We start from the raw sequence: 12,227 nt of genomic DNA, 5'->3' as shown, positions 1-12,227 counted from the left end.
AAACTTCAAAATCTCATCACAGGATCAGACAACTCTTATGGTAAAATGGTAAGTTCACCCTCTGCTACTGGGGCTGGCCCTGAAGTTCTGAGCTCGAGCAGATCCTTCCACCTCAAACTGCAGAGTAGCTAGGACTTTGGATGAGACTGGCTTGTACTGTGTAACTTTGAAATAATGGTGTTGGTGGTCGAAGTTTGAAGAGAAGGTGGGAGAAACACTCAGGGAACATATTCCTTGATTTATAATATTATACTTTAGGTTTCCATTTCTAGAGGACAGTCATAGAAGAGAGCTTCAATTGTGTAAGAATTCCTGCCATTTTTTGAAACAGCTTGTATTAAACCTCATGGGTTTTCTTACAGATAAAGAAAACATTGTCTGAAAAAAAAATCTCATCACAGGCCTTTTACTCCAATTAGGAGAAATCTCTCAATACAGTTTTTTTTTTTAATCTAGAATGAGTTAAAAAAAAAAAACCTCACAGTATGGAGGGGGAGAGAAAGATGCAGAGACAGAGACATGGGTGGGGATACAAAAAGTTGTTTGCTGCATTGCATTCTCTGCATTCTCAATTGGATGCTCAACTGGGAAAGAATCAATTTATAAGTTCGCTAAGGTCAAAGGCAGAATTAATTTCTCAGTTGTTATAGAATCGAAGCCACTGATATTCTGCCCACTTATGGCTAAAGAAGTGCCCCTAAGGGCCAAGAAATTATACATGGTTCTGTGTCATATACACTTCTCCAATATTTTCACATTATCAAGCCAGCAAGGAGAATTCCTAGAGAAAGTAGGTTAGCAGAAAAATTTTTCACAACATTATTAATCAGAATTGCCCTATCATCTTTGCTATATTATGTTGGTTGTTTAAAAGCAAGTAACAGGCTTTAACCTACTCAAGAGGACAACACAAAAAGATGAGTATCAGTAGATGATGCTCAGAAGGAGGCACACTTGAGTCTGTCCTCCATAATACTCCATAGATGTATATTTATTGTCTTTATATTCCACAAAATTTCACATATTTTTAGGACATGTTCCAAATCATTGAATATCCAGTAATTTATTAACAATGGCCACAAACAACTGACTTTGAAGTAGGGGAAAATCTTACCCTCTCTATATTGCGTATGTTTTACAAAAGAATTAGATATACTTTTTGTTCACCAAAAATATTATCATGATGTTGTCAAAAGGAGGAGTAAGTTAGGGTATGTATGTACCAGCATACATAAGGTCCTGGGCTCCAAGCACTACCCGCCCCCCACCAAAATGCAGTAAATAATCATGTAATACTGGGGGATGGTTTAAAGAAATAAAAGAATTCCTCTAAGCAGGAGGACTACAGGTGAAGAGGGCAGGATAGTGGGTCGATGTTGATCAAAATATTGTTTTATTTTTAAAAATCATATACATGCATTATTTATTTAAGATAAAATTCTGTTTATTAAAAACATGTGGGGTTATTGCTCAGAGATAGAGCATACTTGCCTAACACGTACAAGGCCCTGGGTTCGTTCCTCAGCACCACATAAAAATAAGTAAATAAAATAAAGGCATTGTGTCCAACTATACCTTAAAAAAATGTGAATCAATAAATACTTGGTAACTTACCAAAAGGCTGAGGAAGTAATATTAACATCAAATTGACATTTAAAATCACAATCACTAATTAGAGGTGAAAGATGACAGAGTAGAGGAAGGGTGTAATATCCAGATATTGTGACTGGGGATTCAAGCAGCACAACATTGCTTCCCAGCAAGGAGGGTGACACAAGGAATTCACCTAATCTTAATACTAGAATCAAAGAAACAGAAATTCAGATGTTCTAAACAAAGGATAGGAAAGAACACATGTGGAATGCAGCCAAAAAGGCATGGCATTGGCCTACTGTGGAGGGGAAGGGCAACACAAGAAGAAAGACTAAATTAGTGAAGAAACAGAATTCTTTTTCTTCCTTTTTTTCTCCTTTTTGAATTGAGCATGAGTGTCAAAGTACATGTTCTTCTGGGAGTGTATGTTCTAGTTGTGTTGAATGACTCACGGACACACAGATACACACTTTCCTATTTTTTTTCTCTTCATTTTTATCACTTTTCCACTTCTTCCTTTATAATTTTTCTACTTTTTTCCCCCTCAAAATAGGTTATTCCACCTTTTTATGACGGTAGAGGAGTAAAGTTTTTTGTTTGTGTGTTTTGGTTTGACTTTTAGTTCTGGTCCTTATTATTCCTTCTCTCCTTTCTTCCCTCTTTAACAGCCAAGTTTGCTTATTCTCTCTTTTTCTTGTTATTTATTTCTTTCAGTTCCCTTTTATTCCTCCTCCTTTACAGCCATCAGTTGATATCTCTTCTCTCCTATTGTACCCCTATTTGAATTTTGAGTATTTTAAACTTTTGTTTACATTGTCCCTATTTTCTTTCTTCTTAATGAATTATAATTATACTGTCTTTAACAATAATTTATATAATTATTACCTCATCATTCATATTGTTCTCAAGTTATTCATACTGGGAGATGCAAGATCTGGTTCATAGTTATTGGTTATTATTGCTGTTATTAAATGCTAACCTTGCCCTTCCTCTTTTTGCAATAATTAAAAGTGTACATGCCACAGTAGACAATGTACACTTATCTTTATTTTGAATATTGATCACTATGATTGTTGCTTTTGCTTGTTTCTCCTACCTTTGAGAAGGGCTAGGAAATGTCTAGTACACTACAGGTTCACAGAGTAGAGACTCTGAGACTGAAATACACCCACAATTCAGGAACATGACAGTACATCTTCCTCCATACATAAACCAATCCAAATTAAACTTCAACAATATTTTGACACATAGAATAGGGTAGACAAATATGTCAAATCAAAGACTAAATCCCAGGTACCAACAAATAAAGAGAGCATCAGGCCCCTACCCCTACAACATATAAGAGAAAGACTCCAAAAAGAAGGATGTAAAAAGCCCATAGTATTATAGCAGCTCTACAAGAATGAATTAATTTAGCATTTCTACAGCACCAAACTGGAAGATAATGGCAGATGAAACAACTGAATTACACTAAGCTTATGTGTTGAAGCTTAGAGATACCAAAAAAATCTACAACTACACTCCATAGGCTATCCACAGGAAAGGAAAAAGAATTCATCTCAATAGATGTGCAAATACAAGACCTCTGCAAACATGAGTAAACAGGAAAAAAGTCTTCCCCCAAAACTTACTACCGTTCAAAAAAGGATACACAACCAGAGAAGGGGATAAAATTCCAAAGAAAAGCTTTTAAAAATTGATTATTAAAGTGATAAATGAGTAAAAGAGGATGTGGGAAACTAATTAAGAAATAAAATTAAGAGAGCAATTACAAGAATTGAATGACCACTTAAAGAAATATAGAGTTTGAAGACACACCAATCAGAACTTCTAAAAATGAAAGACAAAATGAAATTGAATTAAAAAAAATCACTTGAAAATTATCACCAACAAACTGGACTATGGAGAAAACAGAACCTTGAAACTTGACAGTGAGTTTAAGCTGGAATATTTAAGAGACACATATCTAAGGTAAGGAAAGTAACGTGATGAAAATATATAACAACTTGGGAACAAGATTTAAGAAACAAAACTTCACATTCATAATGAAGTCACTGGGATAGAAAGAGCAGAGATAAACAGGCTTAATGGTATTAAGAACCTTTGCAATGAAATAATACCCCCAAACTTTCCAAACCTTAGAAATGAGATGTACATTCGCATATTGTGCCATATAGAACATTAAATAGCCAAGATAAAAAATTAATCTTTCGAAGCCATGTCATAATCAAAATGTCTAATACAGATAATAACAAAATACTATTAAAACACAAAAAATGTCTAATACAGATAATAACAAAAGACTATTAAAACACAAAAAAGAAAAACATCAGATGACACAAGTAGAACAGTAAGAGTTGCTTCAGATTTCTCAACTGAGATCCCCAAAAACAAGATAGTGTGGAATGAAATACTGAGAAAACAACTGCCAACAAAGGTTATTAGATTATCTATCATTTAAAATCAAAGATAAAACAAAAACTTTTCATGATAAGGATAAAATTTAAAAATTCCATGACCATTAAACATACACTACAGAAATTATTTAAAGAAATACTACACAAAGAGAAATCATAAACAAGCCCCAGAACTTTCAAATGTATAGTTCTCCAGAAGAGCAATTAAGCAAATTAAATTCAATAATGAATTAAAACTATAAAACAAAATAAAAAAATTGGAAATAATAAATATCTTACCATAGTAACTCTGATGTGAACAGTCTAAACTCTATAATTAAAAAGCTGACTCATTGAATAATAATAAAAAAAAATCACACTCAGTGCTGGGGACATGGCTCAATGGTAGAGTGCTTGCCTTGCATGCACAAAGCCCTGGATTCCATCCCCAGTACTACAAGGAGAATACAACAAAAATGAAAACAAACAAAAAAACTCACATCAAACATATGAAATTTCCAAGGCACTCATCTTATTATAGGCAAAGATATACACCAACTGCAAGCTAAAGGACAGAAAAGAATATTCTCTACAAATGGAGCTTTAAAAAAACAAAACAAGGGGCTGGGGATGTGGCTCAAGTGGTAGCGCGCTTGGCTGGCATGCATGCGGCCCAGGTTCGATCCTCAGCACCACATACAAACAAAGATGTTGTATCCACCGAAAACTAAAAAATAAATCAATATTAAAAATTCTCTCTCCCTCTCTCTCTCTCTCTCTCTCTCTCTCTCTCTCTCTCTCTCAAAAAAAAAAAAGGAGATGCTATATCTGACAAAAAAAATGTAAGCAAAACTTAATCACAAAAAAATCAAGCACATACTGTTAAAGGAAAAAATCCAACAAGAAAATATAACAATTACAAATATTTCTACCTCAAATGTAAATACACCTTACTACATGAAATAAATACTTCATGAATTTACAGAGTATGATTAATACTTGCTGATTCCAACCCACCCCTCCAAAAACAAGATTTTTCCAGACATATAATCAATAAATACATTTCTGACATAAATAATATGATAAGCCAACTGGAACTAATAATCATCTGTAGAATATTTCAACCAACATCAGCTGACTACAATTTCTTCTTAGCAACTTATGGAATCTTTCCCAAAACAGATCTTATTTTAAGGGCACAAAGCAAGTCTTAGCACATACCCCCCACCAAAAAAAAATCAATTTTATCTCATGACTTATAATATCATAACAAATGGAAGTCAGAAAACATATAGATACCACATAAATACATGGAGATTGAACAATACTCTCTTAAATAAAGAATGAATCATTGAATAAATGAGACAAAGAAAAATACTAGAATCAAATTAGAACAGCAATACAACACACCCAAATCTCTGGGATACCATAAAGGCAGGATTAAGAAGGAAGCTTATAGTATTCATTGCCAACATTTTAAAGCCAGTAGAAAAAATAATTTAGATCAGAGCTAATATTAATGAAATTAAGAATAAAAAATTCAACAAATCAATGAAACCAAAAGCAGATTCTTTCAAAAGATAAGCAAGATTGAGAAACCTCTAGTCAAACTATCAAAAAGAGAGAAGACCCAAATCAACAAAATTAGAGATGGCAAAGGAGATATCAACAGAGACACTTTTGATATCCATATGATCATTAGACTATTTTGAAAATTCATATTATAATAAACAGGAAAACCAAGAAGATATTAATGAATTTCTAGATATATCATCTGCCAAAATTAAGCCATGAGGAAATAGAAAATCTAAACAGATCAATGGCAAGCAATGAGACTGAAGCATTAATTAAAAGCTTTCTAAGAAGCCAGACGCAGTGGCACACGTCTATAATCCCAGCGACCTGGGAGGCTGAGACAGGAGAATTGTGAGTTCAAAGTCAGCCTCAGCAATGGCAAGGTACTAAGCAACTCAGTGAGATTCTGTCTCTAAAAATATATATACAAAAAAGGGCTGGGGATGTGGCTTAGTGGTTGAGTACCCCTGAGTTAATCCATAATACCAAATAAAAAGAAAAAAAGGGGGGCCTTCCAAGGAAGACAACCCCAAGACCAGATGGATTCTTGGCAGTTTTACCAGGCCTTTAAGAAGCATTAACACCAGGGCTGGAATTGTGGCTCAGTGGCAGAGAGCTTGCCTAGCATGTATCAATAAAAAAATAAAAAGGGCCACTAACAACTAAAAAAAATAAAAAACACATACATCTCCTTCAAAATTTACTAAAAAGAAGTGCATATACCCCCCCCCAAAAAAAGAACCATTAACATCAATCTTCTCAAATTATTCTGAGAAATAGAAAGGTAGGACTCAATCTGTAACTCATTTATGAAACCAGTGTTACTCTGATACAAAGACCAAAAAACAACAACAACAAAAACACATCAAGGAAAGAAAAGTACAGACCAATGTACTAAATCAACATATACACAAAAATCCTTAATAAAATGTTGGCAAACCACATTCAAAAACACATTAACAAGAGTAGACAATATGAATAGCTGGATTAATCTCAGGGATGCAAGGTTGGTTTAATATACACAAGTAAAAAATATAATTCATACCATAAATAGAATTAAGAATACATTCTCTCAATAGATACAAAAAAAATAAAGGATTTGAAAATATTCAGCACTCATTCATGTTAGAAACACAGGAGAAATCAGGGATAGGAAAAACATACCTCAACATGATGAAGGCTAGATGCAACAAACCCAAAGTCAACCTCATACTAAATAGAGAAAAACTGAAAGCATTTCCTCTAAAATCAGACACAATGAAAGGTTATTTATTCTGATCACTCCTATTCATTACAGTTGTTGAAATACCAGCCAGAGCAACCAGGCAACATTAGAAAACTAAAGAAAAATAGGAAAAGTAGTAGTCAAATTATCTCTGCTGACTGATGACCTGATTCTATACAAAGAGGATGCGAAAATCTCCAGCATAAGTCTTGTAGATCTGATAAAAAAAAAAAACACTCAAAAGAAGTAGCATACAAGATGAACACAAAAAAATCAGTAGCTTTCCTATATCCCCATAATAAATCTGCCAAAAAAGAAATCAAAAAATCATTTCATTCAATTGAAAAATAAACAAGAATAAATCTAACTCAGGAGATGACAGAACTCTAAAAATAAAAATTATAAAACACCAAAGAATGAAAATGAATAAGGCTTTACAAGATGGAAACAACTATGTTGCAATTACTACATCAGAAGTAAAATAAATATCACCGATTATGTATTAATTCTCCTAGGAAAGATTAATACTATTAAAATGACCATATTTTCAAAAGCAATCTACAGATTCAATAACATTAAAATGCCAATAACACTGTTTAAATGTAAGGAGACAGTACTAAAATTCATTTGAAAGAGTAAAAGACCCAGAAAAGCCAAAGCTGCCGCCGCTTTCCCCCTCTTTCCCGCCCCCCGCCGCCGTCGCCGCCGCCCGCACTCACCTCAGCTGCCCATCCGGGCGCTGGCGGCCGTCGACCTAGTTTCCCCACAAAAGTCTCCGGTGTGTTATTCCCGATGTGGGGGGGTTGTTACGGGGTGGTCGCCGGGGGTTCGGGAGCGGGGTCCGCGCCTTCAACGGAGCTGCAATCCTAACCCGCCCTCTGGTGGCATTTTCCACACGCCAATGGCGCCGCTGCAGACTTGGGTCCGGACCGCCCTCTGCTGGCCGCGGTGCTCACTGCCTTGCTGACGGGACTGGCCTGCCCGGAAAGGGGAGGGAGCTGAGGCGCGAGCTTGGGGCCTTGGCGGGGGCGCGCGCAAACGCTTTCCTGAGGGGACTGCGCGCACGCGCACCAGCGGGGCGGGAAACGTGGCCGCTGCGTGGCGGCTCTGCCCCCGCATGGAGCGCTTGCCCAGCTCCGCCAATTGCGAGTGGCGGAGAGCTCTGGATGAGGCCGCTGTGGACTGTTCGTGGGCCACCCGCGGCGGGCGGAAGGAGGAACACTGGCGCCTGAGCGTCCCACTCGCAGAGCTGCCGCCCGCCATTTTTAGAGCTGCTCGGAGCCCGCCCCCGTTTCTTCACCCAGGCCCCTCCCCAGGTCGGGGGCTAGCTCTTCCCTCCCTGGGCTCCAGTTTCCCGCCGCCCGCCTGGCCTGCTGCGGAAATGGAAGGAGCGATCGCTGGGAGCCCTGCTCCAGCCCCTCCCGGTCTTAGGGAGAACTCCGAGCGATTTATTGTTGGGGAGGTGCTTTCCTCCAGCCAAGGGGAGTAGGTTGCCAGAACTGTTTGGGACCTCCCTCGCCACGGCTCTGGACGGAACACTGCCCGCTCCAGGCCGATTGGCGTCGTCCTGCCTCTGTGTAGCAGTCTCTCCGTGGTGCCGGCTTTGCATAAGGCGGCAGCGTTGGCTAGTTAGTGAGCCGGGAATGCAGCTAGACTGGGAAAATAGAGACTCAGCTTTGGGATTCGGTTTCTCCTACTGCAACCTAGTAGTATTGTCAGTGGTTCTGAAATGGACGTGAGACTCTGAGCCCTCCAGTGGGCTAGGGACAAAGTCACTACCGTGAAATCTTGACCCAGCTGTTTTGTTGGATCTCACAGCTTCCCTTTGCTCTCTACCTGCCTATCCCTGACCATGGCTTCTACCTTTCACCTGCTTTCACCTTTTTTCAACAAAAGTGAATCCTTACTCTCCCAGGTCATCAGCCCATTTGTGACTCAATTCTCCAACAGAATAGACTCCATATAATGGAGTTGAGCGAGTACCTTATACTCGCTCAACTCCATTATATTCTTGAGGGCTAATCTCTAGTTATCATCCTTGTTCCTGGTTTCTGTTAGGCGTTGGAAGGTGGTGTGTGGTGGCTTTTCACTGAAGGAAGTCGGGTATGAATCTGTGACTGGACTTGCAGAGGTTTTTAGATAACACTATTTATAGATATATATTTACTAGTCTCTGGTTGACTTCCTATTGTTACTCTGCAAAGCCTGTTTCTAGCTTTCCTTGTTAAAAGTGCCAGTCCCAAACTAGGCTAATAGATGACTTCATCTAGTTTCCTGGGCTAAAAGCTGTGCAATTCCAACAATGGGTTGACATTCTCTCCATCTTCAGACATTTGTAACCATGATTCCGATCAGGATCTCAAAATTTCTCAGCGAATTAAGGCATTCCCTCTGCCCTTCTCTCCACAGTCTATCCTGTCTAAATGGTGTGTGTCCTGCTTTTCAAGTTCCTTGTACCATTACTATTTTCCTGTAGTGTTACATCCTCAGTATTCAGTATTCTATTCTCTGGCTTCTTCCTTCTGTTTTTCAAGTTTCTGTTGTCTTAAAGAAAAAAAAAAAACACTGCTGTCAGTTCCCTCCAGTTACTATCATCCTTCCTTCACAATTAACACTTCTCAATCCCTGGATCTATACTTACCTGATTTACTGGTCTCTGATTCCTTTTCTAACTCCACTTCAGTCTTCCATCCTGTAGTTCAACCCCTAGCTCTCTGTTATGTAATACATTCTTTCTCTTGAAAGTCTCCCCAAAATTAATTTTTTAATCTTCCTACCTTTTCCTTACAGGTACTTTCCAGGAAGCTCCATTGCAAAATTAAGCATTTAAAATTAATTCTCTAAGACAGGCTCAGTGTTACCTGCCTGTAATACCAGCTACTGGAAGGGTGAGGAAGGAGAATAACAAGTTTTAGGCCAGGTTCAACAATGTAGTAAGACCCTGACTCAAAAGCAGATGAATGAAAGAAGGGCTGGGGATATAGTTCTGCAGTAGAACACCCCTGGATTCAATCATCAATACTGGAAAAATAAATAAACTGACATTTTATCTCTCTTATTTGAACATTCTAATCTAATAACACTGCGATTTCAGCATAGTGCAGTGATTAAGAACATGGACTCTGGAACCAGACTGTTCTGGAAAGCTGTATGACTTTGGGCAGATCTCTGTGTCTCAGTTTCTTCATCTGTAACATGGAAATAGCAATAGATTGTTGAGTATTAAACTATTTAATATATTAAAATGTCATCTGTAGCCAGGTATGGTGGTACACACCTGTAATGGTAGTTTCTCCAGAAGCTGAGGCAGGAGGATCACAAATTCAAGGCCAACCTGGGCAACCTAGGGAGACCCTGTCCAAAAATTTAAAATGAACAGGTCAGGGGTATAGCTCAGTAGAGTATTTGCCTAGCATGTGTGAGGCCCTGGGTTCAGTCCCCACCTATCACCACCATCAAAAAAATCCATTGTGTTATTACAGTGGTAATATTTTGCTAAGTATTTTTTAGCTTCTCTCCTCCCCCTCAGCCCTTTACCCCTCATCTCATGAAGGCAGGGCCTCTTTAGGCATGTGCTATACCACGGAGCTATATTCCCAGCCTAGCACTTTAAAAAAAAATTTAAAAATTATCCAAGAGCATAAATAGTCAACTTTCTAAGTATGTAGAAACCTAACACTTTATTTTGCCCTCACACAAATTGAACTGGTGTTTGTAAATAATTATGTAGTCCCCAGGGTCTAAATTATAAGGCCATACTTGACTTATATTTTTTTAACCTGAGTCCCATCATATCCTAATTCATTCAGATCCCTTGTTTTTTTTTCTGCAGCCATCTTCATCAAAGCCCTTCACTCCCCATCTCTTCCCATTGCCTTACACCACTATTGTAATAGTCATCTGAACAGTTCAGATCCTTCATTTTCCTCCTTTAAAAAAAGCAATATTATATACTTACACAAAAGGTCTCTGTAGTTTCTTATGGATTATAAACTATCATCTAAAATATGTAATGTCATTCAAGGAATGCCTTGATGTTTTTTCCAGTTTATCTCTGTTTTGTCACAAATTCTTCATATCAGCTGATTTGGTCTGATCAATCATAAATGTAAACAAAAGGCAGATTCATTCATCCTTTAGCTATTTGGTAAAGTAATAGAGATTCCATAACATGATGAATTCATTGCAGGATTACATATTTCCCAGAAGCCTCTGCTTTTAAGAATTTCTTAAGATTTCAAATCCCTTGGCAAAGATTTTCAAACACGGCTTTTTTCATTAACAAGTCATAGATATGCTTGAAATATCAAAAAGAAGGATATGCCTTTTAAAATACATGCCATTAGACCTTTATTTCAACTCAGTCTCTTGGCCCACCTCATCCAAAGTTGACATTTAAAATTACAAACAGAAAAATGCATTCCATATTCTATGAAATTGGTAGACATTGAAGAGGAGTTTCTATAGTTTATTTTAAAAAGACTTTTTATATACTATTGTCTTAAATTGCCTTTGATATTTTCCTTGCATATATACCAAATCAAAATATGTCTAACAATGTATTCGATCTAATTAACCAATAACATGAGGAACTTTGTTTAATAACACAAAGAACTAGTTTGTGACTCTATAGAGAGTATGATTCCTTAAAATTTTAGCTAAACTTTTGCCTTTTTCCTCTCTAGATAATGTTAGCTCACAAAACAATTCAGTTCTGCTTAAAATTCAACTTTTTAAAAATATTCTTTAGTTGTTAATAGACATTTATTTTATTCATTTATTTATATGTGGTGATGAGAATCGAACCCAGTGCCTCACACATGTCAGGCAAGCGCTCTGCTACTGAGCCACAATCCCAGCCCAAGATTCAGTCAACTTTGATGATGATAATGGTTATGTTCTTTTCACATAAAGGCATTTTAAAGAAATATTTTTATGAATTATTCTTCCTTTCCACTACTTTTTTGCAGATATAGTTCCAGATGCAGCTACTGAATATTTAGACCAAAGAAACGTGTTCTGTCATCTGACCCTACTTACTTATCCCTTCACTTTTATCACTTTCACAAACCCTGTGTTTTAGGGATCATGACAACTTCCTCATTTTTATTTTGCAAATGAAGTATTCTTACTTAAAATTTTTTCACTTGGTTACAGGAAATTTGATGTTGCTTATATTTTAAAAATCAGAAATTATTTTCCTTTTTCTACTCTTGCAATTAAGATGTGATGCCACTTGGTGGCAGTAATATGCCATGGTGTCCTACTACCAGTCCATAATTGGGTTAAATCATGAATTTTTTTTCCTTTTTTTTTTTAACTCAGAACATAATTCCTTCCAAAGATGACAAATTAATTCTGCCCCAAAGTTTATAATAAGATGTATCCAAATTACCTTTCCTTTTAGAGTCAATAACATGGTTGCAGACAAAGTTCTA

At 37.1% G+C, this 12,227-nt stretch overlaps 1 protein-coding gene across 1 annotated transcript in view; it reads left to right on the top strand.

Moving 5' to 3' along the window:
* LOC144371438 (uncharacterized) overlaps positions 1 to 12,227 on the top strand; it is a 395,907-nt gene that overhangs the window by 256,547 nt on the left and 127,133 nt on the right. The gene's annotated exons all lie outside the window — the stretch shown is intronic.

Source organism: Ictidomys tridecemlineatus, chromosome 16, assembly GCF_052094955.1.
Source record: "Ictidomys tridecemlineatus isolate mIctTri1 chromosome 16, mIctTri1.hap1, whole genome shotgun sequence".
Lineage (NCBI taxonomy): Eukaryota > Metazoa > Chordata > Mammalia > Rodentia > Sciuridae > Ictidomys > Ictidomys tridecemlineatus.
This window is presented reverse-complemented; position numbering and strand designations above follow the sequence as displayed.